Here is a 24,860-nt window from a genome sequence, read left to right on the forward strand (position 1 = left end):
AGTTAGTCTATGAGATAGAAGGAGATGAACAATATAGAAGAAGATGAACAATATAAAAGACCCTTTAATCAAAATGCTGTATGCAACAACAGAGCACTTGATAATCAGTGTGTCTGCTCAAGGAAAGGAGAGAGAATGCATCTACACAAATATACCTGGTGGTATCAGACCATTCAAACTACAAAGAATTATTTCCTTTTTCTTCCCATAAAAAGAAAATCTCAGTGACAAATCCCCCAAAATTCTTTGCTTCATCTGACTAAACAATTCTGCATTTCCCAATGATTCGGTTCTTGGTAGACAGCATCAACTGTCAAACCCCTCATTTAATTCTGTATACTTTAATACAGTTACAATGATATAAAATGTCAGCTCTCTAAAAACATTAACTGCCCAAACTAGTATCAGGATATCCAGAACATGTAAAATAAAATAAGTCACATTATTTAAGACTTGCCCACTACCAAGGCTAGTTTGCCTTGGGCAAAAGACCTCTTTATAGCCTTCCTACACTTTCAAACTTCACTTGAGTGCCAAATGTAAACAGCAGTTCAGCTAAGAGGAAGAAATAAAAGCCTCACATTTATTCAATGTCTATTTTATTCCAGGTAAATGGGTATCATAACTTTCATTGTTAACAGGGAGGAAAATGGGGTTTAGGAGCTGTTGTGCAGCTTACTCAAGTTTGAGCATCTGTAAGATGCTAAGTTTCAACACTTCATGCCCTTTCTACCTCTTTTTGCTACTTCCAAGGCCAAAACTGAGCTTCACACTACCAGCTAACTGTTCACAATATCTGCCACTTCCACCCAATCTCAAAGTGTCACAAAGCTGAATGAGAGAATACAGACTCCTGCACTGAGGAACACTATGTTAAAAGTGAAAAAATAAAGAATGGAGGGAAGCCATCATCAAGTCTACAGAACAGCATGAAGACCCACCTGCTTTAAATTAGTTTCAACTTCACCCATTCAGAGTCACTGAAAACTGACAAGGGGAACACATTGGCTCTCACTCCCCAAGCTTATTTTTCAAATCTTAACCCCCCTCAATGTGTTTTTTGCTTCCACTTGACAAACCAATTAGTCTAACAGAAATTATAAACCCAAAATAAAATTCTCTTTTCTCAGCCTTAATTGTGAACAAACCATAAGAGAAAAGCTTTGTTTTTATAAAAGTAAAATGCATGGCATTATATGGGATCATGTGCTTGACTGAAAGTACCTTGGAAATTGTTCTAAACACTTTAAACATTATGGAAGTGTATGACTGCATTATTATAGAACCCAGCCAACTATGACAAGCAAGTATGATGGTAGGATATAAAAGCTGAAACCAATCATAGCCAGGAATTTTGGTTATAAGGTTGAATGCCCTGGCTGCAGGTTTGCAGCCTAGAAGAACACCACCCAAGGCCAAGTGACTGCAGAAATTGCAGCCGCTCAGCCCAACATCTTCTAAGAGAAGTCTTAGAAGTCCACTGCCCCCTCTTTTCAAAGGGATTAACTGAAAGCCCAGCTTGCATTTCACCAGGAATACCCAAAGAACGCATCTCTGGCCATCCATTCTCTCCTCCCTTCTGCTTGGTACTTCTGGACCCTTGACCCAGCCCATCCCTACCCTACCCCATCTAAACCCTTGAGCTGAGCTCTATGGGAATACTGCTCCATACACCAAATCCTCTATGAATTTATCTGTTTCTTTGCTTAATCCCTCTACCTTGCCTTAAGGGAGACCCCTGCTGCAAATACCTTCCCACACCCCTCACAAGTGGAGACTGTTCATTCCCTCACTGTCATGTAGCTCAAAATCAGGACAGGGAGTTTTTGTCCTCTGTGCTCCCCATCATCACTTGCCAAAAATTATCACCTCCCCTCACATCATGCATGACAGCTTTTCCTCTTAGCTGTCAGTTACCATCCTTGCAGTTACACATCAATCACCACCCTTCATGAAGGACTTTAGTACACAATCAGTCTTCTTCTTCACCCTAAGTCCTGCCAATATCCTGGGGGACTTCAGCAGCCAAGTCGATGACCCATCTAACACCTTAACCTTGGGTTCTTGACCCCATAACTTAGAACCTTGTCCTCTGCACCCCATCAGCCACCCACTCTGTTAGTATGGCCTTGGACCTTTTCTTTCCAGCTTATAACTACTTTTCTTCCTACTCCCATTGAGACCTTCTTCCACGTCATCAGGACCTCCAAATATCTGTCTTCTTTGCTTTCACTCCTAACATCAGCCTTCTAATGTCTTCATTTTATCCTTTTTTTCCCCAAGGCCAGATGTCCCATGTTTATTTACATGTGAAATGTGTTTAGCACAGTTATGATGAATGTAGTGATAACACCTGATAGCAGCAAGACCTTTTGGGGAATCAATGTTGACTACAGTATATCATGCAAGTATCTACATATATACAAAAGACTCACTTTATTCTCTTATTGCTTAAATCCCATGACCTACCATTTCACCGATAATCTAGCCAGTATCCCAAAGTCCTGTCTCACTTGTCTGTCATAGTCAGAATCCACATAAATTGCTATCTATGTTCTCTGGCCTTGCACTGGAGCAAGGTACACAATATACTTACATTTTACACAAATGATCAGCAACCTGTTACATTTGTCTGGCCAACACACTACACTCTCTGAAATGGCTTTCAAACCTATGTCACTCATCTCTAGACATGTCCTTATAGCTCCAACTTCCCTTTTCCTCATAGCCAATGACCTTGCCTCCTACCTCATGCTCAACACTCCACTACCATATCCTTCCACATATTTTTTCAACTTTCTCCACTCCTCCTACATTAGTTGACCATTTCTCTTCCTTTCAAAAGCTAATTCCTAATCTTTGGATCCCATCAACTCCAGCCTTTTCCAGAACTATATGCTGTCATCTATACTTTTTCCATCTTATATATCCAATCATTCTGTCTGAAATGGATCCTCCTCACCAGAATTTGAACATGTTCAAGTTTCATCAATGAAAAACCAAAAGGTTCCTTTGACCTCACGTTCTTATCCAGTCATCACTTTATCTTTCTTTCCTGCCCTTGTAGATAAAATTGCTATTTTCTATCTCCATTTTCTTATTCCCCATTCATTCATCATTTCATGCCAATGTGGTTTTTTACTCTGTCACTCCCCCAAAATAATTCTCATGAAGGTCACTAATGATTGCTAGTAGCTAAATCCAACAAACATGGATTTTATATACTTTAAGCAGCACAGGACTGTTAACCACTGCCTATTTCTTAAAATGTTTTATTCTTTTCATTTCTAAAAAACCAAAAAAACCCATATTCTTCTGGTTTTCCTCATATCTCTTTGGCTATTCCTTCTCACTCTCTTTTGCAGACTCAGCTTCTTCTATCTGATCATTGACTATTGCAGCTTCTCAAGGCTAAAGGCAAGATCCTCTTCTCCCTTACACCATAATATTTCTCTGGATGTCAACCATGGCCATAGCTTCTCCAACTTACATCTCCAGGCAGATCCTGGTCTGAGCTCCAGAGTCCTATATCCTTACACCTACTCAACATCTCCACTGATATATCCCAAAGCACTTCAAACTGAGTATAGCCAAGAACACACTCCAAATTTTCCTCCTCAAATAACATTCACTTCCAAGTTTTCTCTATCTGTTCATAGAAACATGATTTGCAATAAGCCAAATTGGACAACCTAAATGTCCATCAATAATAGACCTGATAAATACAAAAAGTGTGATGTATCAATGCAACGGGATACTATATATTAATTAAAATGAATACACCATAACCATATGCTTTAACAACAGTGCATCTCACAAACAATATTAAACAAAAGAAACAAATCACAAAATGATATAAATAGAATGATTCCAGTTATAAAAAAAAATTTTAAGTGGCAAAATTAAGCTATTTTTAAAGGATGCATATATATGTGGTAAAACTATAAATGAAAACAGGGTGATGGTTCTCACAAAGGTCAGACCATTGATGGTCTCTATTACAGAGGCAGGGTGACGTACACAGAGGGTTTTTATGCAATAGATGATATTCCATTTCTTAAGACAGGTGATAGATACATGAGTGATTTCCAATTAGTGTCTGTACTTTACAATTATCTTTTAAATTGGCTGTGTGTTACAAATATCAGTCTATATGCAAGGAGTTTTTCAAATACACACAATTTTTTAAAAGGTAGAACTACAATCTCATTTAAATGAAGTTCAAGAAAAGGTAAAACTAAGCTATGATGATAGAAGAGAGAAGAGTGGTTACTTCCAGGGGAGGGAGAAGATTATAACTAAAGAGGAACATGAAGGCCCTTTCTGGAGTGATGGAAATACTCTATATCTTGATGTGGGTCGTGGTTACATGGGTATATACATATGCAAAAATTCACTGAGTTGTACACTTAAGACTTGTTCATTTTACTCCACGTAAATTATACTACAATAAGAAAGAAAAAAGAAAATTAAATAAATAAAATTCATACATGAAATGTGATTTATATAAAAGGGAAAACTTGGATGTACTTCAGCACAGTATTTTGAAAGTTCCATCTTACCAAATCATAGCCTAAACCAGAGGTGGGAGAACTACGGCCCCTGGACCATCTTGTTTTTGTAAATAAAGTTGCATTGGAACACAGCCACACTCATTTGTTTACAGAGACTCTATGTTCTTCAAAGCCTAAAATATATACTATCTCATGTTTTTCAGAAAAAATTCACCAACTCCTGACTTAGGTCAATAGTTCATAACTTTTTTAGGAATTCATGACTGTCTTAAAGAATCCAGTGAAAGCTATAGATTACCTACTCAAGAAAACACACAGCTTCTTAAATATAAAATGTTATTCAGGAAAAAGAATATATATTTGTATAATTGAGTCACTTTGCTGTACAGCAGAAATTAACACAACATTGTAGATCAACTATACTTCAGTAAAAATTTTTTTAAATGTTATTCATAATTTCAGGAAGTTCACAGACCCTCTGAAGCAGTCACTAACCCCAACTTAAGACTTCCTGTCTGAGGTTTTCATCACAAATTACTAAACCACTCTACTGAGAATAGTCCACAGGTTGGCTCGGTTGGCTCTTTTCTTTGAACCACAAATGATTGAACTTCCATTTCACATTCTTGTTTGCTCCACGGAACTACTCATAGTTATAGCCAATAACAAAGTTGCCCAGGTCACAATATCCAGTCCTGTATCAATCGATTTATTTTGTTATCCCTCTAGGTGACAGTCTATATGCTACTTAGCCTTGAGAAGTCTTTCTGAAAATGTGATATAGTTTGGTACCAAGGGAGACCAAGAACACCAGAAGTGATGAACTGGCAGTCCCTAGCCTTAATACTAGAAAAAAGCACAAAGCAATGGCTTACAGACAGAGGAGTGCGCAGTGTCACATTCACATATGAAGAATATTGGTGCATTTATTCAATAGACCAAAAATGTAGAGGAAGAATACAGACCAAGAATATAGAGGAAGTAAAAACTTGTGGACCAAATGATGGAGTGTATGTGGCTGCGGTGTGCTCTTTTACAGCAGGGCCATTTTTGTGCATCTACTTAGTCCCTGCAGTGCCTTGCACGTTGTAGGAAACTAATAAGCAATTTTAAAATGGATAAATTAAACCAATTTATAAAAACAAAGTCATTATTTTATAAATGGTTTAGGCTTCCTGGGAGCAATATGATAGCTTGATTTATTTTGCATCACAGAAAAAGACAATTATGAGTGCGGAACAGTCCCTATGTTTCTGTAATTCTGATTTCTTATTAATGTGCTCACACAACATATATCAAAGGTCTAGTTGGTGGGAGGCTGGCCAACTTATTAGCACCATTTATAGTTCTGAAAGAAAGCACTCACAGAAGTCATTTGATGAGGACAAAGCATGTTTTGACCAATTCCAGAATAATAAAAAAAGTCTTCACACAAAATAGACACGGCAGCCAGCATGATCTCTGATCTAATGCTTGTTCTTCAATTTTTCATTACTGCCTTCCTCACTGCTGTATGAACAGTGGGTAGCATTCAACAAAAGCTGATTAATGCTGAGATTTCAAATTGCTGAAAATTGAAAGAATGTGCCCCATGCTGACAATTTGTTAATCAAAAATTGTCATTTCTACCTCCATGCAAGCTTTAGCCCATCTAGTTTTCTTCCCAGATGCAATGTTATATATTCCCCTTTCAATGAGATTCAATGCATTTTTCTTAACAGTGAAAAGATTTTATGGGCTCATCAAGAGGCTAAATCTCTCTAATTCCAAAGAATCAATTTCCAAAGTGGAGGGAACGTATTTTGTCCATATTTGCTACTTCTTGTATCAAGTTGATAAGAATTCACAGATTTATGTGGACACTGAACTCTTACAAGTTTATCAAAAAAGCATTTTGTTGCTTACCAATTATATTTTTAAAGAAAATTAAATGTTTGTATTCCTTTCTAGTAGTTAGCATTATTAAGGCCTCGGAGCAACTGGCACACATCAGCCTACGCAAAGTGGCCATCATCTCAATGTGGACAGGTGACAACTATCAAAACAACCATATTTAGGAGGCAGAGTGGACTCAAAGAACACAAAGAAGACAGTAGGCCCTGGGGCTCCTAAACCACAGGGAACTTGGGTCAAACTCTCCTGGTTGTTCTCATCACCCCTTCCCTCTTGACCTGAGGTCAAGGACACTTCCCTCCCTCATAAGGGTATTCCAATGACTCATTCCAAAAAAATCCCTCCCCCCAACTCTTCAACCTCCACTTCTCATACAGGCTGAGGCTAAGTGTTTGCCATCCTGCAAAACTAATATTATACTCTCTTAGCATGTCTTACATGGGTGGCCTACCATCTTGAGTTAGAATGAAGATGGGGGTACTTGTCTCAAACCTTATATTTTAAGGGCACTGCAGAACATGGGATTTTAAAGCCTAGGGTGTGTACAAAGAGAGAAGTCAGAAGAGAAATGTGCCCACAGAGCCAGGATCTTAAATGTCTCCACCTTCAGTGAAAGAATAAACTATGATTGCCCCAAAAAAGGAGACACCACAGAAATTGCCCAGCTCCCCTGAGCATTTATGGTAATCATAAGTTGGCCTTCACACTGCTTTGTGGCCTAAATTTATATCACCTGTTTGGTCTGAAAAGCCCTAAGTCCAGAATTTCTTTTAAAGTGATTCTGGGTTAGTAGTGTTCTAGGAGCCAGGAAGAAGAAAAAGCAAATCCTTACTGGAGAAATGTGTGTTCACCCAGTCCTCCAGGTGTTTCCAGGGGAACTTGAAACATAAGCTGACATTTAAAAAGTCAAACCTCTATAAAGATACTTTATGTATCAGTTACCTTGTTTTTGGTTGTAAATGGCAGAAATTCCAATTCAAATTGGCTTAAGCAATAAGAATAAAAATTGGAATGATTCATGTAACTGAAAAAAAAAAAAAAATAAAAATAAAAATAAAAAAAAAAAATAAAAAGTCAAACCTCTAGAGGAAACAGGCACCATGAGCAAGAATTACCAGAAACAAGTAGCAAAGTCAGATGGGCAAAGCCTGCAGATATTGGAGTTTTTAGGTACAGAATATAAGATAAGAATGCATACTAACACTAAAGAAATAACAGACAGCATTGAAAGTATGAGCAAATAACAAGAAACTATCAAAATTGTTTAAGCAGATTTGAAAAAAATGAAAATTTCTAAGAATGAAATGTAAAAATTAAAATTTAAAACAATTGATGGATTAAATGGCAAATTGCATGTGATGGAAGAATTAATGAACCAGGAAAAGATCTGGAGACACTATGCATAGTGCAAAGTTTATAAATGCTAACAATTCTTCCAAAATAGCTTAAAGTGTTTTTTTGTTTGTTTTTTTTATAAATTTATTTATTTTATTTTATTTATTTTTGCTGTGTTGGATCTTCGTTGCTGTGCGCGGGCTTTCTCTAGTTGTGGTGAGCGGGGGCTACTCTTTGTTGCAGTGCGCAGGCTTCTCATTGCGGTGGCTTTCCTTGTTGCGGAGCACGGGCTCTAGGTGCGGGCTTCAGTAGTTGTGGCGTGTGGGCTCTAGGTGCGTGGGCTTCAGTAGTTGCAGTGTGTGGGCTCAGTAGTTGTGGCGCACGGGCTTAGTTGCCCCGCGGCACGTGGGATCTTCCCGGACCAGGGCTCGAACCCATGTCCCCTGCATTGGCAGGCGGATTCTTAACCACTGCACCACCAGGGAAGCACCAATAGCTTAGAGTTTTATAAAGAATTTAATAAGAAAATTTCAAAGAGAATTTTTGATGAGAAAATAATTCTATTGATAAATATTTTCTAGAAAAGCAAACAGGCAAGAATGAGAATAAAATGTTTACAAATAAAATAAGGAACTTCTTTCATATATCAGAATATTTAATAAAAATATATAGAAAAACAGGATATTAGCACAGTAATTGACAAATTAATGTAATAGAATGGATAGTCATTAAATATTTTCTGATGAGGAGGAAAACTTACTATATGTTAAAGAAAGCATTCCAAACCAACCAGATACCATTTAGAAACATTTCTAATACTATCTGGGGCAGGTAGTATTAGAAAATTGGCCCAGCTCACAGAAGTTATGCCAAATCCTCACTTTACCCTGGTGACAAAAATAAGAGTGAGAAGGGACTTTCTGGATTGTCTAATGTTTAACTATAACATTAAATCTCTTTTCCCCAATAGCCAATAAAATGAACAACAGAAACAAGAAAAAAATTGGAAATATCTAAAACTCTTCAAGGGCAACCCAACAAAGACAAGGGTCATTGAATGTAATAAATTTCAAAAACTTTTGAAAGGAAAGAAACAGATTCTGGATCAGAGAAGGATTAGTATGACTTGGTGTCTAACCCCCCCCCCCAACATCCCCAGAATTCATGCTGTCAATAAAATGCTGAGAATTTTCAGCAATCCTCCAATTATGAAGAAAAGCAAAATAAATTATGTATAATGACCATATAAATTATAAGTAGATGACTTTTCCTTGAAAATATAAAAGGAAGATTGAAAAAAATTAAACATTAATAGTAGATAATTGGGGGTGTTAAGAATACATATAATTATGTTTTTTGTACATTTTTAGTTTCCAAAGAACAATATCCAATAACATCCATGAATAATATATTCCAAAAAATAATAAATATTTAAGTGTGGAAAGAATACAAACATGTAGTCCACAGAAGAATAGAGGCAAATAATCAGTAAACATGATAAACAAATGTTCTAATAAATGTTCAACTTTGCAGCAAAGCAAAATGATGATGTATAACTCAAATCTATCAAAGAAGAAAATTTTTTTTTAGTTTTTTAAATTTTATTTTATTTTTTTTATACAGCAGGTTCTTTTTAGTTATCTGTTTTATACATATTAGTGTACATATGTCAACCCCAATCTCCCAATTCATCCCAGCACCACCACCCCAACCCCACCACCTCCGCTTTCTCCCCTTGGTGTCCATATGTTTGTCTTCTACATCTGTGTCTCTATTTCTGCTCTGCAAACCAGTTCATCTGTACCATTTTTCTAGATTCCACATGTATGCGTTAATATACCATATTTGTTTTTCTCTTTCTGGCTTACTTCACTCTGTATGACAGATTCTAGGTCCATCCACGTCTCTACAAATGACCCAATAAGGAAGCAAATATTTTTATTTAAAGTTATAATAGTGCTCAATGCTAGCAAAATGAGGTTAGATTACATTTTCACATTCTGTTGGGATGCATTGTTACCTCTCTACAGAAAGCTATTTTGCAGTATTTATGTCCCTGCCCTTTGATCCAATAATTCCGCCTCTAAGATTCTATCCTAAAATTTTCATCATATTACACATAATAGCAAATATTTAGTAATTATACAAATATCTGTTAGTGCAGTTGCACATTCGTTTTATGGAACCATTAAAAATTATTTTCACTACAATGAGGTACCACCTCACACCAATCAGAATGGCCATCATTAAAAAGTCTACAAATAACAAATGTTGGAGAGTGTGTGGAGAGAAGGGAACCCTCTTTACTGTTAGTGGGAATGTAAACTGTTACAGCCACTATGGAAAACAGTAAGAAGTTCCTCAAAAAACTAAAAATAGAGTTGCCATATGATCCAGCAATCCCACTCCTGGGCGTATACCCAGGCAAAACTATAATTTGAAAAGATACATGCACCCCTGTGTTCATAGCAGCACTAGCTTTGAACACAATAGCCAAGACATGGAAACAACCTAAATGTCCATCGACAGATGTATGGATAAAGAAGATGTGATATATATATATATATATATATATATATACACAGTGGAATATTACTCAGCAATAAATAAGACTGAAATAATGACATTTGCAGCAACATGGATGGACCTAGAGATTATCATACTAAGCAAAGTAAGTCAGAAAGAGAAAGACAAATACCGTATGATACCACTTATATGTGAATTCTAAAATACAACACAAATGAACATATCTACGAAACAGAAACAGACACACAGACATAGAGAACAGACTTGTGGGTGCCAAGGCGGGTGGGGAGAAAAGGATTGGGAGTTTGGGATTAGCAGACGCAAATTAGTATATACATGATGGATAAACAACAAGGTCCTACTGTATAGCACAGGGAACTATATTCAATATCCTGTGATAAACCGTAATGGAAAAGAATATGAAAAAGAATGTATATATATGTATAACTGAGTCACTTTGCTATACAGCAGAAATTAACACAACATTGTAAATCAACTGTAATTCAATAAAATTGTTTTAAAAAAGACAGTATCATCAAGGAAGACTTACCTTAAAAAAAAAAAAAATGAGGGCTTCCCTGGTGGCATAATGGTTGAGAATCTGCCTGCTGATGCAGGGGACACGGGTTCGAGCCCTGGTCTGGGAAGATCCCACATGCCGCAGAGCAACTAAGCCTGCGTGCTACAACTACTGAGCCTGCGCTCTAGAGCCCGCGAGCCACAACTACTGAAGCCCGCGCGCCTAAAGCCCGTGCTCTGCAACAGGAGAAGCCACTGCAATGAGAAGCCCGTGCACCACAACAAAGAGTAGCCCCCGCTCTCCGCAACTAGAGAAAAGCCCGCGCGCAGCAACAAGGACCCAACGCAGCCAAAAATAAATAAATAAAAAAATTTTTTAAATGATGTTTTCAGAAGATATTTAACAGATTGAGAATATTCTGTGTACTTAATGAAAATAAATGCCACAAAACTATCCTTGTGATTATGGTTTTGTTTTAAAAAACTTTTTTCCACACATAGAATAAAGACTGAAAGGAAATATATAAGATGTACACAGTGCTCATCACTGGGTAGTAAAATTAAGGGCAATTTTAATTTTCTTTATCTAATTCTGTATGTCCTAAATTTTTTTTAAAAGCCTTTTTTTAAAAAAATAAGCATGGTACTTAAAAATCCTTATGGATTTAAGAGTCAATTTTCAACAAATAGATAACAAGTAAAATAAAATGGATATAATAATCTGAGATCTAGAGAGAAAAGAACTGTGCTATCTTAAAGATAATGAATGAAATTTCTTTGTTACAAAATCCACTATGCCTTCAACAGGACTTGAACAGAAAATCTATAATTGAAGAAATGCAAATGGCAAACAGATTTAAAGATAAAACCAAATAACCAAAGACAAGAATAAATAAGCAATCTTGCAAAAGAAAAAACTTCTTCTTTTCCCTGTCAAATAAGTGAAGTTCACTTTGTCCCTGTGCCTCAACTCCCCACCTCGCCTCAAAGAACAGTGACTGGCAAGGGTATGATGAAGAGGCATTCCCTTCCACTGTTGATGGAGTACACATTAGTCCAATCCTTAAGAACATTTGGAAATGTAAATCAAGATTTAAAGTAGTTTTTTTTCATGTAGTTAGACCCAGAATTCCCACTTTAGAGAATCTAGCCTAAATAGTCATTAAAGGGGAGATAGAAATCTCCGTGTAAAAAGATGTATCATTGGGGCAGCATTTGCTTCAAAATATTAGAAACATCCTAACTGTTCAAAGCTTATGATGCTAACGGCAAGTTTTTAATAATGTAGGAAAATATTTGCTAAAATGTTAAAGAGAAAAAAAGGTACAACTATTCAAAAAATTAACCTATGCCTTAGAAACAATTAGAAGCAAATATATCCAGATAGTAATACTTTTTTTTTTTTTTTTTTATAAAGCTTATTTATTTATTTATTTATGGCTGTGTTGGGTCTTCGCTTCCGTGCGAGGGCTTTCTCCAGTTGCGGCAAGCGGGGGCCACTCCTCATCGCGGTGCGCGGGCCTCTCACTGTCGCGGCCTCTCTTGTTGCGGAGCACAGGCTCCAGACGTGCAGGCTCAGTAGTTGTGGCTCACGGGCCCAGTTGCTCCGCGGCATGTGGGATCCTCCCAGACCAGGGCTCGACCCCGTGTCCCCTGCATTGGCAGGCAGACCCTCAACCACTGCGCCACCAGGGAAGCCCGATAGTAATACTTTTAAAAAAGAAACAAGAAAAAATACACTGGAACTTTTCTGAACCACAGCATTGGTATTAATATTCCAAAGTGAATGAAGGTGAGATTTGAAACTGTGGCAACAGGGACCATTTTGGAATTCCCTGCCAAGACTTCATTTCTTGTTTTATCTTTCCATTTAATGTTGACTTATGTCAAAATTGTTCAAGGGCTAGGATTCAAAAGACTTGAGATAATGCAGAGAAACCACAACTTGTTGCCAACTTGTGTAAGAAATGTTGGCCTCCTTAATTTACTTGTATACTTTGCCAATCAGAATTGGATTTGATGAGGTTTTTATTGGCCAGCTCCAGCCTTTCTTTATCATAGGGGCCACACTCCTTGGTGTGTTTTTCTACCAAATAAGTTATTACACAATTCACAGGCTGTTGACGTTGGGAGGATTCATGGTGTTTCCCCAAATTATTTCCTGCATTGTGCCAGATCCTGAAGGTGTAAAAAGTATTCTTTCTTTAAAAGCTGGTTAAGGAGACAAGGTTATCATTATAGAAATATTAGGGAACAGTGTGTGCCACAGGCATTCAGAGAGGGGGACAATCAATGTAGGCTGGAATAAAATAATTAAAGTAGCATTTACTGAGCACATACTAAATACTAGTCACTAAGGATCTTGTATACATTATCTTTTTAAATTTTCACAACAGCTCTCCACGATAATCATTATGACCCACACTTCATAAATAACTTGGGCTCAGAAAATATATAACTTTGCCAGATTCACATAACTAATAAACAGGTCTATATGAGTCCCACCTTTTCCCCCCTACTACTCAAAGAAGGTTTCAAAGAAAAGTAAGGGTCTTCCCTGGTGGCGCAGTGGTTGAGAATCTGCCTGCCAATGCAGGGGACACGGGTTCAAGCCCTGGTCTGGGAAGATCCCACATGCCGCGGAGCAACTGGGCCCGCGAGCCACAAATTACTGAGCCTGCACGTGTGGAGCCTGTGCTCCGCAACAAGAGAGGCCGCGATAGTGAGAGGCCCGCGCACCGCGATGACGAGTGGCCCCTGCTTGCCACAACTAGAGAAAGCCCTCGCACAGAAACGAAGACCCAACACAGCCAAAAATAAAAATAAATAAATAAAGAGAAGTAAGAATTTGAGGGGGAAAATGAGTACTATATCAATAGGTAAAAGGACAGGTAATCTGTAAACAAATTATAATGTAACCAATACTTCCTCCTCATAACAAGTTGGCCAATTACTTACATCAGTTTAGTAGAATATTTTTTCTGCTTATAAAGTAGAACGTCTAAGGCACCAAAATAACCACAGGATTAAGCAAATATCTAGAGTCTCTCAGTTACTCTTTCCAAAAACATAATATAAACTGATTTTTATGCTTCATGATTTATAAAATAATCAGGAAGTGAGTTGATCAGAGTGAGGCTGTTTCAAACGGATTCTTGAGAATACATCAGACTTCCAGGTCGCGTTGGGGTCATCAAACACCATATTTTTAACACATCATCACATCCAATGTACAATTCAATTAGACTATCCCAGGCTGATGGTGTTGGGAAATTTTATTTTTTAAAAAAGACAAACAAAAAGTTGAAGAGAAGGCAGTAGCCTTTCTCCATTGGGAGTGACCAAGAGAAAAATTCTGTTTATCCAGGGGTTGTTTGTGCACAGAGCCTACACCTTGGTTTTCACACTGGGTAAAACTCACCAGACTCCTTTGGAACAAAGGAGAAGCAGACTCAAATAAGAAGCAGACTTAAATTAGAGGAATAAAAATCTGCCACCCACCGAATCATTTCACCTCACAAATATGGAAGAAGCCCACACTGCTGTTCATGAAGCTTCTTTCTAGATGGTTTCTATAGGTGTAGGAGCAGCAGCAGCTGCCCTGAAAGACCAGACATGGATCTTTGATGCCACCTTATTTGAGGATTCCACACGCTCTCGCTTGATGAGCCTTCAGGTTACAGAAGTCAAACCTCATCAGACCCTTGGGAATCCTGTAAGTCTGGAGTACCTTCCTGCAGGTGCCATCTGCTACTGGTCATCTTACTGTAGTGGGTGGAATTTCTTCCCCAAAATGTGGGAGAATGACAGTTACTGAAAATACAGCTATTTGACGATCTTTCCAGAACGATGGGGGAAAAGCATGGCATCAACTCTTTCAGCCCAAGACAGTGGAAATCAAATCACGATGGGAAAGTCTCTAGTTTTTTGTGATTAGCTTTGAAGTTCTGAACAAGAGGAGAGAGGGAAAATGTTTTCAAGATGTTTCCTTGAGTTGTGCTATAACACAAAGAACACTATGCTTGAGACTGGAAGGTCTAGCTTCTATAACGTTCTTTGTGCCACTTAGCAGGTCACTTAATGTCTCTGGGCCTCAGTTTACTCAACTGACAAATATGGATAATGCCTAACTCAATGAATGCTTGATGAAAACACCAAATAATTAAATACAAATACAACAACAGAATGTACTCTGTAAGCTAATAGGTGATATATAAATGTTAAGGTATATGTAAATGAGAAATTTATCGTTACTTACCTGTTCCCATGCTTTTCAACTAAAGCTTTAATGGCTTTGTAATATGGCATACATTAATGGAGAGTCCTTGAAGGCTGAAAGTCTACCAAAAAAAGAAATATCTCAATAACATCTTTATTTAAAAAAAAGGATTTAATACCAAAAGCTCAGTTTATTAGTTATTCAAATAACCACAAAATTATCTAAAGAGGATTTTGTTTTGGTAAACAATGCACTTTAATTACATCAACTTTGGAGGGCTCAGTAAGTCAGGCACAGATATATATATCTTTGTTTCTTGGATTTCTTTTCTGTTGCTTTGATTTTGTCTTTGTAGAAAACATATTTTTATTTCAAATTATTTTATCAAGGCTTTGATTGTGACCAAAGAATATGGTTGTGTAAGGGATATGGAATGCTCCTTAAGTGGCATGGCCACTTATAGTTTCCATCATCACCACCATGTTATTCGGCCAAGAATAGTTTCCTAGGGAGATAAATTAAGGAAAACATACAGTGACATCATGATCATTATACAGATTCACTTTGCTTACCACCAGGCCAAGCTTCAGTCAGAAATTGACAAAGAAATGAAATATAGTGAGTCTTACATTTGTTTTTAGATTTATCACCAAATATAATGGGACATAATAGTGACAATGATTTTATATGATATACTTCTTCCCACTGGATGCACAAAATCAGAAAAGCTGAAAGAGCATCTTACCTGACACTCACAAATTTACACCACCAGTATGTATTCTTTTTGAACATGAGGCTCAACTCTAAAAAGTTGGCACTTTACTAAAACATGGAGTTGATTTAATATAAAGTCTTTATCTTAAAACATCCTACAAGGAAGCTTTTTACATTGAGAAGAATGATCAGAGGACCCTTGATAAAGTCACATGTCATAGAAATGGTTAACCTACATTAAGGCTTGGAGCAAAGGAAGGAAACTGAAGCACTAGCCCTGGAGATGAAGACTTCCCCTTCCCATCAGGCATGCCATCTGCCATTTTGAAGCAGGCCGTGGAGAGCCAGCAGTTTCACCATCTTCATTACACGGGTAGTTGGAGAAAGTTATTGCTATCGCTCCTGGTTTCATCAAAACCGTTTCCTGGTTTTCATCTCTTATTTACATGTCAACACCCTCAACAATGAACTTGTTTTGCTTTCACCTTTTAGGAAACTGGTAAAGACACTGATATCTTTAAAATGATACTGTATTTTCCAAACAGTTCTTATGGACCCTGTGTGCAGAAAGAATATTTGTGATGCTTGACAGCACATCTGATTTTGCTACTCTGGATGGAAAGCCATAATGACTCATTGCCTTCTGCATCTGATATATTTTGACATCAAAGTTTCTGTTAAAATATCTGAAGGAGGCCTTGCTTCCTTCCAGAATAATTATCATCAAATTCATCAGAACTAGAGATTAGTTGATTAGAGAGGCAGGTGGAAAACTAAAACTACCTTGGCCACAATTCTACTCTAAGAGATTGTGATATCAGGATGGCTGTTCACAGATGTCTGGTTTTCTCTTTCCTTCCAGGAATGTGGTAGGATTCCAATTCCCCATTCCATGGAGCTCGTTGCTCTGACTATGAAATGTAATCAGTTGCTTTAGGATGCGGTGCATGCTTCACCACGTCCTCTTTCCCTTCTTCCATGACCGTTGCCAGTACTCCAGCCAGTGCCTGCTCTCCTAGCCCAGGCCCTGGACCAAGCAGGACGAAGCTGTGGAGTAGAGCCTCCAACCCATCCAAGACGGGCATGAGCAAAACCTTTATTGTTTTAAGCTACTGAGATCTGAAGGTTGTTTTTACCACAACATAATCTAGCTTTTCCTCACTGATACAAGGCCTACGCCGGCCTTCTGTCACTAAAGGAAATGCTTCTGCAAGTAGAACCCTGCAGATAATCAAAAAAATTGCAGAACTCTTTTACAAGGTTCTTCAACTCGGGTGACCCTTAAAATTGAAATGTAGATCTGTAATCCTTGTCTTGCTGACATAAACACCACCAGTGATGCAAATCTGATGAAATATCTAACCTTGGCTACTTCATCAGGATAAATTTCTGCATGGGGGATGATGCGCCCTTATTACAAATTATCGTATTACCTCCAAAAGATAACCAATTTATAGAGCCACTACAAGGAATGTGTACCAATTCTACTACAACACTGCTGATACTGAATAACTTTTTAAACTATTTTAGCTGGCATATTTTAGTTGTCCAGAGTTGTTTATTTCACATATTTATTCTTGCAATAATAAGCTTTTAGAAGTTGGCTTTTATTTCATTTATTTATTATCATTTATTTATTGAATATTTATTACATACCTATTATGTGTGAAGTACAAGGAAATGTCCCTGTCCTCTCAGAGCTTACAGTCTAGTGAAATGCACTGATATCCTCTTTTTCGTTTATCCTTCCAAGTTTGAATGTCTTCTTTATAAACATGAATTTTTAAAAATATTGTATATATCAGCCCCTTTGGGGTTTTTTAACGGTATAGAAATTTTATATACGTATATTCTTGAAGCTATCAATCATCCATTTACAATTTTTTAATTTCTTCTAAAATGAAGACATTATCCTCCTTCTATATATTGGATAAATGATTTAATCTTTGTCAATTTTTATTATAATTTGATTCAATGTTTATATTTTTATTCCATATAGATTGACTTTGAAACATAATAAAGCAGGGATTCACCTTAAATTACTGAAATGTTATCCTGTTTCTATAATACCCTATCTTAAACAACACTTCATTAACCTCTTTAAACCATACATACAGAGTTTTGCATACATATAATTGTCTATGTTGGTACTCTCTAGTCTGTTGTATTAATTGGTATTCCTTATTGTAGCAAATACTATTTGGGGAATTGTAGGTTTATGGACTAACCCTGATAGTACACATTAAAAAAGAACACAGTCACTAGATGCAAAATGAGTAAGTTAGTAAGTATGTAATAAAAAATAATAATCATAAAAACTGAGTCAGTTGGAGTAGGGAGCTAAGAGTTGTGAAATATTTGTACTAAAAGTTAATCTTGAAAAATGTATTGCTAGGTCTGTCTTATAGTGAGATTTCCTATAATAGTGGAACACAATTTAGTAGATAGAAAAAAGGACAATTATGAATGTTGAGAAAGAAGGACAAAGAGCTAGAGACAGCATGATAGTAACAGATGGGTTCATGCTGGGAATAAGAAAAAGAGAGTGGTACAAATAAATATTCAAAAGCTTGCTGACTAGGACTTCCCTGGTGGTCCAGTGGTAAAGAATCCGACTCCCAATGCAAAGGGTTAAATCCCTGGTCAGGGAACTAAGATCCCACGTGCTGCGGGGCAACTAAGCCCTCATGCCACAACTACTGATCTCGCGTGCCTCAACTAGAGAGCCTGCGTGCCACAAACTACAGAGCCCATGTGCTCTGGAACCTGCGCCACAACTAGAGAAGAAAAAACCCACGCTCCACAACTAGAGAGAAGCCCGTGCGCCACAACAAAGAGCCCACGCTGAAACTTGCACTGCAATGAAAGATCCCACGTGCCACAACGAAGACCCAACACAGCCAAATAAATAAATAAATATTTAAGAAAAAGCAAAAAAAGCTTGCTGACTGAAGTCAGAAGTTGGATCAGCTGGGGCAGGGTCCACTGGATGATGCTTTATCAGAATGATACAGAAGTAAGACAAAAGCAAGACAAAAGATACTTAAAAGATTGTTGTTTTGGTAGAGGATATACAAAACTTGAACATTATCCTAAGGAGCTGACCTATTTTAAGATATAAATGCAATCTAATTTTTAGTTATGGAGAACAGTATGGAGTTTCCTTAAAAAACTAAATATAGAACTACCATATGACCCAGCAATCCCACTACTGGGCAAATACCCTGAGAAAACCATAATTCAAAAAGACACATGCACCCCAATTTCATTGCAGCACTGTTTACAATAGCCATGGAAGCAACTTAAATGTCCATCAACAGATGAATGGATAAAGATGTGGTACATATATATAATGGAATATTACTCAGCCATAAAAAGAAATGAAATTGGGTCATTTGTAGAGATATGGATGGACCTAGAGTCTGTCATACAGAGTGAAGTAAGTCAGAAAGAGAAAAATATCGTATATTAACGCATATATGTGGAATCTAGAAAAATGATACAGATGAACCTATTTGTAGGGCAGGAATAGAAATGCAGATGTAGAGAACGGACATGTGGACACAGTGGGGAAACGGGAGGGTGGGATGAATTGGGAGATTAGGTTTAACATGAATACACTACCATGTGTAAAATAGATAGCTAGTGGGAACCTGCTGTATAGCACAGGGAGCTCAGCTCGGTGCTCTGTGATGGTCTAGATGATGATCTAGATGGGGGGAAGGGAGGTCCAAGAGGGAAGGGATATATGTATACATATAGCTGATTCACTTCATTGTGAAGAAACTAACACAGCAGAAACTAACACAACATTGTAAAGCAATTATACTCCAATAAAAAACAAACAAACAAAACAACTACAATGATTGGTCCAAGGCTATAGAATTGGTGTCAGTGGTACTTGTGTTAATCTGCTTTTTCCAAACATCTAAGGCCTTTAAAGCTTCCTGGGCACGTTGCTTTCCTACCTGTACCCACTGGCCAAATAACCGCAGCAGGCTAGTTTCAGATGGCGCTATCCCTGAAAATGACACCATTATCTTTGTTTTACGTGAGGGCTCAAGTTTACTCTTTAGGCATTTCTAGCTAAATGCCTTGTAATTCTGAGCTACAGCATAACCCATAAACTGAAATTGTCGATCATGAAGAGGATTCTCCAAAGAAAATATTAGACTAAGAAAGTAATTATGCTGGAGGAGAGGTGTAGAAAATAGTGGATGACAAGCAGGCAGGGGAATAAAAGCAGTCTTACCCTGAAAATTAACTCTGATTTAAGTTTAACACCATGCAAATGCCCAAAACTGGCAAACAAAAGACTACAGTGGAATCTATTTTGAGGGGTCTTCTACAACATATTGTCCAAATCAATAGGAGTATTTATTTATTTATTTATTTAAAATTTATTTATTTATTTGTTTTTGGCTGCTTTGGGTTTTCATTGCTGCACGCGGGCTTTCTCTAGTTGCGGCGGGCAGGACTACTCTTTGTTGCGGTGCGCGGGCTTCTCATTGCGGTGGCTTCTCTTGTTGCGGAGCATGGGCTCTAGGCGCGCAGGCTTCAGTAGTTTTGGTGCACGGGCTTAGTTGCTCCGTGGCATGTGGGATCTTCCCGGACCAGGGCTTGAACCCGTGTCCCTTGCATTGGCAGGTGGATTCTTAACCACCGCGCCACTAGGGAAGTCCTGGGGCATTTATTTTTATTGACTGTTAAATCTTCCAAATCAATAAGGGTATTTATTTTTATTGAATGTTAAAACATCAACAATTCAGCTCTTCTAGAGCTTTTTAACCATAGTTTCTTTTCCCATAGCTCCAAATACATCCTTGGCTATTTTTGCATTCTTTTCAGAAATCCTTTTTGGAGCTCTGTAATCTCCTCCTCCTGTATCCATGGCCTCAAAGGACTGTCTGAATTTTTATGACATCACCTGCTATACAACAAATGCAAACTTTTAGAAGCTTTTTTAAAATAAACAAACAAGGGACTTCCCTGGTGGCACTGTGGTTAAGACTCTGCGCTCCCAATTCAGGGGCCCTGGGCTCAATCCCTGCTCAGGGAACTAGATCCCACATGCATGCTGCAACTAAGAGTTTGCATGCCACAACTAAGGAGCTGGCGAGCCCCAACTAAGGAGCCCACGAGCCACATCTAAGACCCAGTGCAACTAAATAAATAAAATAAACAAATAAACACATATTATTGGTGTCATGAAAATGATGTGTCATATCTGTAGTTGCCACCTCCTTACTCTGTCTCCTCCCAGATAAAAAGGCCATATCTGAATGTGAAATGGCACACGAGTACTGATAGAGTAATTCTTTGGTGACAGTCTCTGCTTTGGAGGCAGGGGTCACAGAGCACTAGGCCCTTGGTGAGTCTGGAAATGGAGATGTTGCAGAATTTTCCCTGTTTGTGTCTTCCTGAATGGTAATTCAAATATGAGTGATTTGGGCTCCAAATCATGGACATCGCATGCCAGCTCTTCTAGCACCGTAGTGCTCTTAAGAGCGGTATCCACATCACCAGGGAGCTTGTGAGAACTGCAGAATCTGCATTTTAACAGCATCCCCAGGGGATTCACACACACATTAAAGTTTTAGAAGCACTGTATATTAAAACTTGATATTCGCTGCTCTAGCACACACTCCTCCAAGATATTTCCGGGTATACAAACTAGAGCAGAAAATGTATTTTTCAGGGATTTAAGCTAAAAATCTTAAGGGTCATAGAAAAATATTCCCTCCGAACGTGAAAACATTTCATTAGTTAGCCAATATTTGGATATTTTTAGTGTATGGTAGCAGGTTGCTAATTTTCCCCTCCGACTTAATACCAATGTGGTAGGAAAACACAATAACAGAGGAAACTAAAGATATAAATCAATGATATCAATGATGTTTTTTAGTCATTGGGAGGAATTAGTTCTAACTGTAATGTGGTTGGGCCAGTGAGCTCATATAAGTGTCTTTGAAAGACAGCAACACAACCACAAATATGAACCATTATATTAGAGACCTAGTTCCTGAGGGGAATCTTCCTCCCTAAGGAAATTCTTCCCTGAGGATTCTTCAGTGTTTCATTCCTAGATTCACTCTGGAGTCCTATAACGCCCAGTGACTGAACTTGGCCATGAGCTCAAGGGCCCATCAATATCGTACCCTGTGGTGTCAAGGCATGAGTAGGTGGGGGCAGAAAAAGGAAGCAATCCACTTTGGAGACTGGATTCCCCATGCTCTACTTCCAACAAAGCAAGAGCTTCATGCTGATTCAAAGTTTTCAGTAACAAATACACTATCTCATAGTTAGAAAACCAGGTAATGGGAACAAAGTCATGCCTCAATAAACTAATGTTGAACTGGATAAATGTCTTCTAGATATTAAAACTTAAATGCTAGGGATGTGTGCATCTGCTTGGCCTATAGCTTATTTCCTGAAAGAGAATTCTGACGGTACATTGGTGGATGGTGAGAAAATCCAAATAGAATATGGGTCCTACCAGCTGGCAAATATCAGACCAGAATATATCTTCTTTGTTCAAAGTTGAGTAATCAGGAAAATTATATAACATGCAGCATTTGAAAATCAAAGAAGAATATTCTTGCTCCAAAAATACAGAGAAAAATTATTCTTATTAATACTATGAAATCAGATAAAAAATTTTAAAGCACATTTGCAAAAACACAGAAGAAAGTAACTTTACAAAATTAATTTTAAAAAAAACAATAAAAATAGAACTGAGATGCCGGAGTGATGTAAAAAGGTAGAGAGCAAGGACACAACACAAACTTAAAGAAATCTAACATTGCAGTGGCTAACTAAAGCCCATCTCAAAGGCACTGCAGAGCAGAAGGAACAGAGATAAAGATGATATGATAAAAAGAGATAGCAATAGGGCTTCCCTGGTGGCGCAGTGGTTGAGAGTCTGCCTGCCAATGCAGGGGACACGGGTTCGAGCCCTGGTCTGGGAGGATCTCACATGCCACGGAGTGGCTAGGCCCGTGAGCCACAACTACTGAGCCTGTGCGTCTGGAGCTTGTGCTCTGCAACAAGAAAGGCCGCGATAGTGAGAGGCCCGTGCACCGCGATGAAGAGTGGCCCCCACTTGCCGCAACTAGAGAAAGCCCTCACACAGAAACGAAGACCCAACACAGCCAAAAATAAAATTAAATAAATAAATTAATTTTAAAAAAAAAGAGATAGCAATAGATTAAAAAGTTCCAATCAGTTGGCAATTCCTATCATTGAGAAAAACAACATAAAAGTTAGCCTCCTGGCTAATGGCTGAGTGAGGAGGTCAGCAAATCCTTTTCCCCAAAACAGGTGCAAACAATCATCTGTGAAACATTTGTGCTTAAAAAACAGCTGAACTTTAAGTAGCAACAGTGGGAGTCTGAAGCACTCTTGTCTGAAGTAGCTCCGATCACTCCCCACCCCCTTCAGCTCAGTAAGGTTCTGCCAGGGCAGCAGGCAGGCTGTGCTTTGGTGGAAGGGAGTTCACTCCATGTGGAGTGGTTGGCAACACCTATGTCCAAAGGCGTTGCTGGTGGAGGTGATGACCTCAGTGATGAATGATTAAGGAGGGCCACTACCTGCCCAAAGCTGAGGTCATAACTGGGGCAAGTATATTTCTGGCTCAGGCTTGGCTAGGGCTGGGATGGGTGGGAGCAGTGATTAACTGCAAATGAGGACAAAGGGACTTTGGGGGATGATGAAAATGTTCTGAAACCAAAAATCATTGAACTGTTTACCACTTAGCATGTGTAAACTTCATACGAAATTGATACACCAGTAAAAGTTTTTTAAAACTATATATACAAAGGAAAACTTGCTAGGGTGAAAAAAAAAGTCCAAATCTACAGCTCTAATGAGCTCACCATGCCCCTGGCAAAAATTAATTTAATGTTGTTCAGTCTTCAACTTGTCTTGGCAACAGTTTTATTTTCGTGATAAAAACTGTATAAGAACTATAATCTTATCCATGCAGGAAAAGAAAGCCAAACAAAAAGATTACTTGCAAAGGAAGAATAATCACACTGAACCCAAGCTTCTCCTGTGCAAAAGTAAATGTCATGATAATAAAGGAAAGAAATTTTTACAGAATTTTAATAGGACAAACTGAGCTCTCAGAATTACATGCCAGGCTAAGATGTAGCTCTTGTCAAGGGAATAGAAATATAATCAAGTGTGCTCATTTGATGTACAAAAGAGTTAGTTTTTAGTTACAGTTGATTCCTCTGAATAGCAAACTGCATACATTTCAGATGAAGTTTAATTTGTAAACAATATTTTTCCCCAATACTTCATAGAAACACATCTATTGCAAATCTGAGGACTCAAGTTCAATTGCCTTCAGTGACAGGCAAGTAACACAAATGCAGGGAGAAAGTCAGGTGTATTTCCATGGTACGCCAGACTCATCATTTTGGGAGTTTAGTGCTACTCTCAATACTTAGCTTCTGCATCAGGGACACTTTAGGGAATGGTGAGGACTGTGGCAAACTGGAGTGAGTTCCAGAAGATTGACACTTTTCAAGAATGAAAAAACAAAACCTAATTGCTGGGTCTTTTAATTTTTCGAAAGAAATCAGATTACCTAGATTTTATATTAAAAAATCTTCAATTTACTCATCTGAAAATAGTTTGTCCAAAATCAGTGGCTTTCATGCTGTTTTATGCCATAGAAACCTTTCTTCAAATTAAATTCTCCATAAAACACAATAATATGAACCAGAGCTAGATTATCTTTCAAATATCTATGATTCTATGGGATCCTAAATAAGAGTTGGCCAAGTAATCTGTTATCTAGCTGGTCATCATATTTACCTCATGCCCATTTAACTCATTAGGTTAGCTCAATTTAACATGTATTAAGTGATTATTATGGACCGGACACTGTGCCTTTATGGATGCATGATCCCACCATTGGCAGTCATACATACCTATTTCAGGGCAGGGAAAGCAGAACACCACAGAGGACATAGAAAACCCTGCTTCTAGAGGAGGAGGGGGAAGACGTCAGCCAAGGGCACATTTCCACTGTGCCTTAAAGGATGGGTTAAGTTTTTCCAAGCAGAAATGGGTGTCTAGAAAAGCCTGAAGAAACACATATAGGTGTGAAAGTACATAGTAACTCCAGGGAA

The 24,860-nt window shown here is 38.0% G+C and overlaps 1 long non-coding RNA gene across 3 annotated transcripts in view; it reads right to left on the reverse strand.

Moving 5' to 3' along the window:
• LOC132367145 (uncharacterized) overlaps positions 1-24,860 on the reverse strand; it is a 200,627-nt gene that overhangs the window by 16,011 nt on the left and 159,756 nt on the right. Inside the window, exon 4 of one of the 3 annotated variants that reach the window (XR_009503706.1) lies at positions 15,045-15,127. The exons of the other annotated variants lie outside the window; for them this stretch is intronic. This is a non-coding gene — a long non-coding RNA (uncharacterized LOC132367145). Of the gene's footprint in view, positions 1-15,044; positions 15,128-24,860 lie in introns of those variants that run through there. 3 annotated transcript variants of the gene reach the window in all.

The sequence above is a fragment of the Balaenoptera ricei genome, chromosome 6, assembly GCF_028023285.1.
Source record: "Balaenoptera ricei isolate mBalRic1 chromosome 6, mBalRic1.hap2, whole genome shotgun sequence".
NCBI lineage: Eukaryota > Metazoa > Chordata > Mammalia > Artiodactyla > Balaenopteridae > Balaenoptera > Balaenoptera ricei.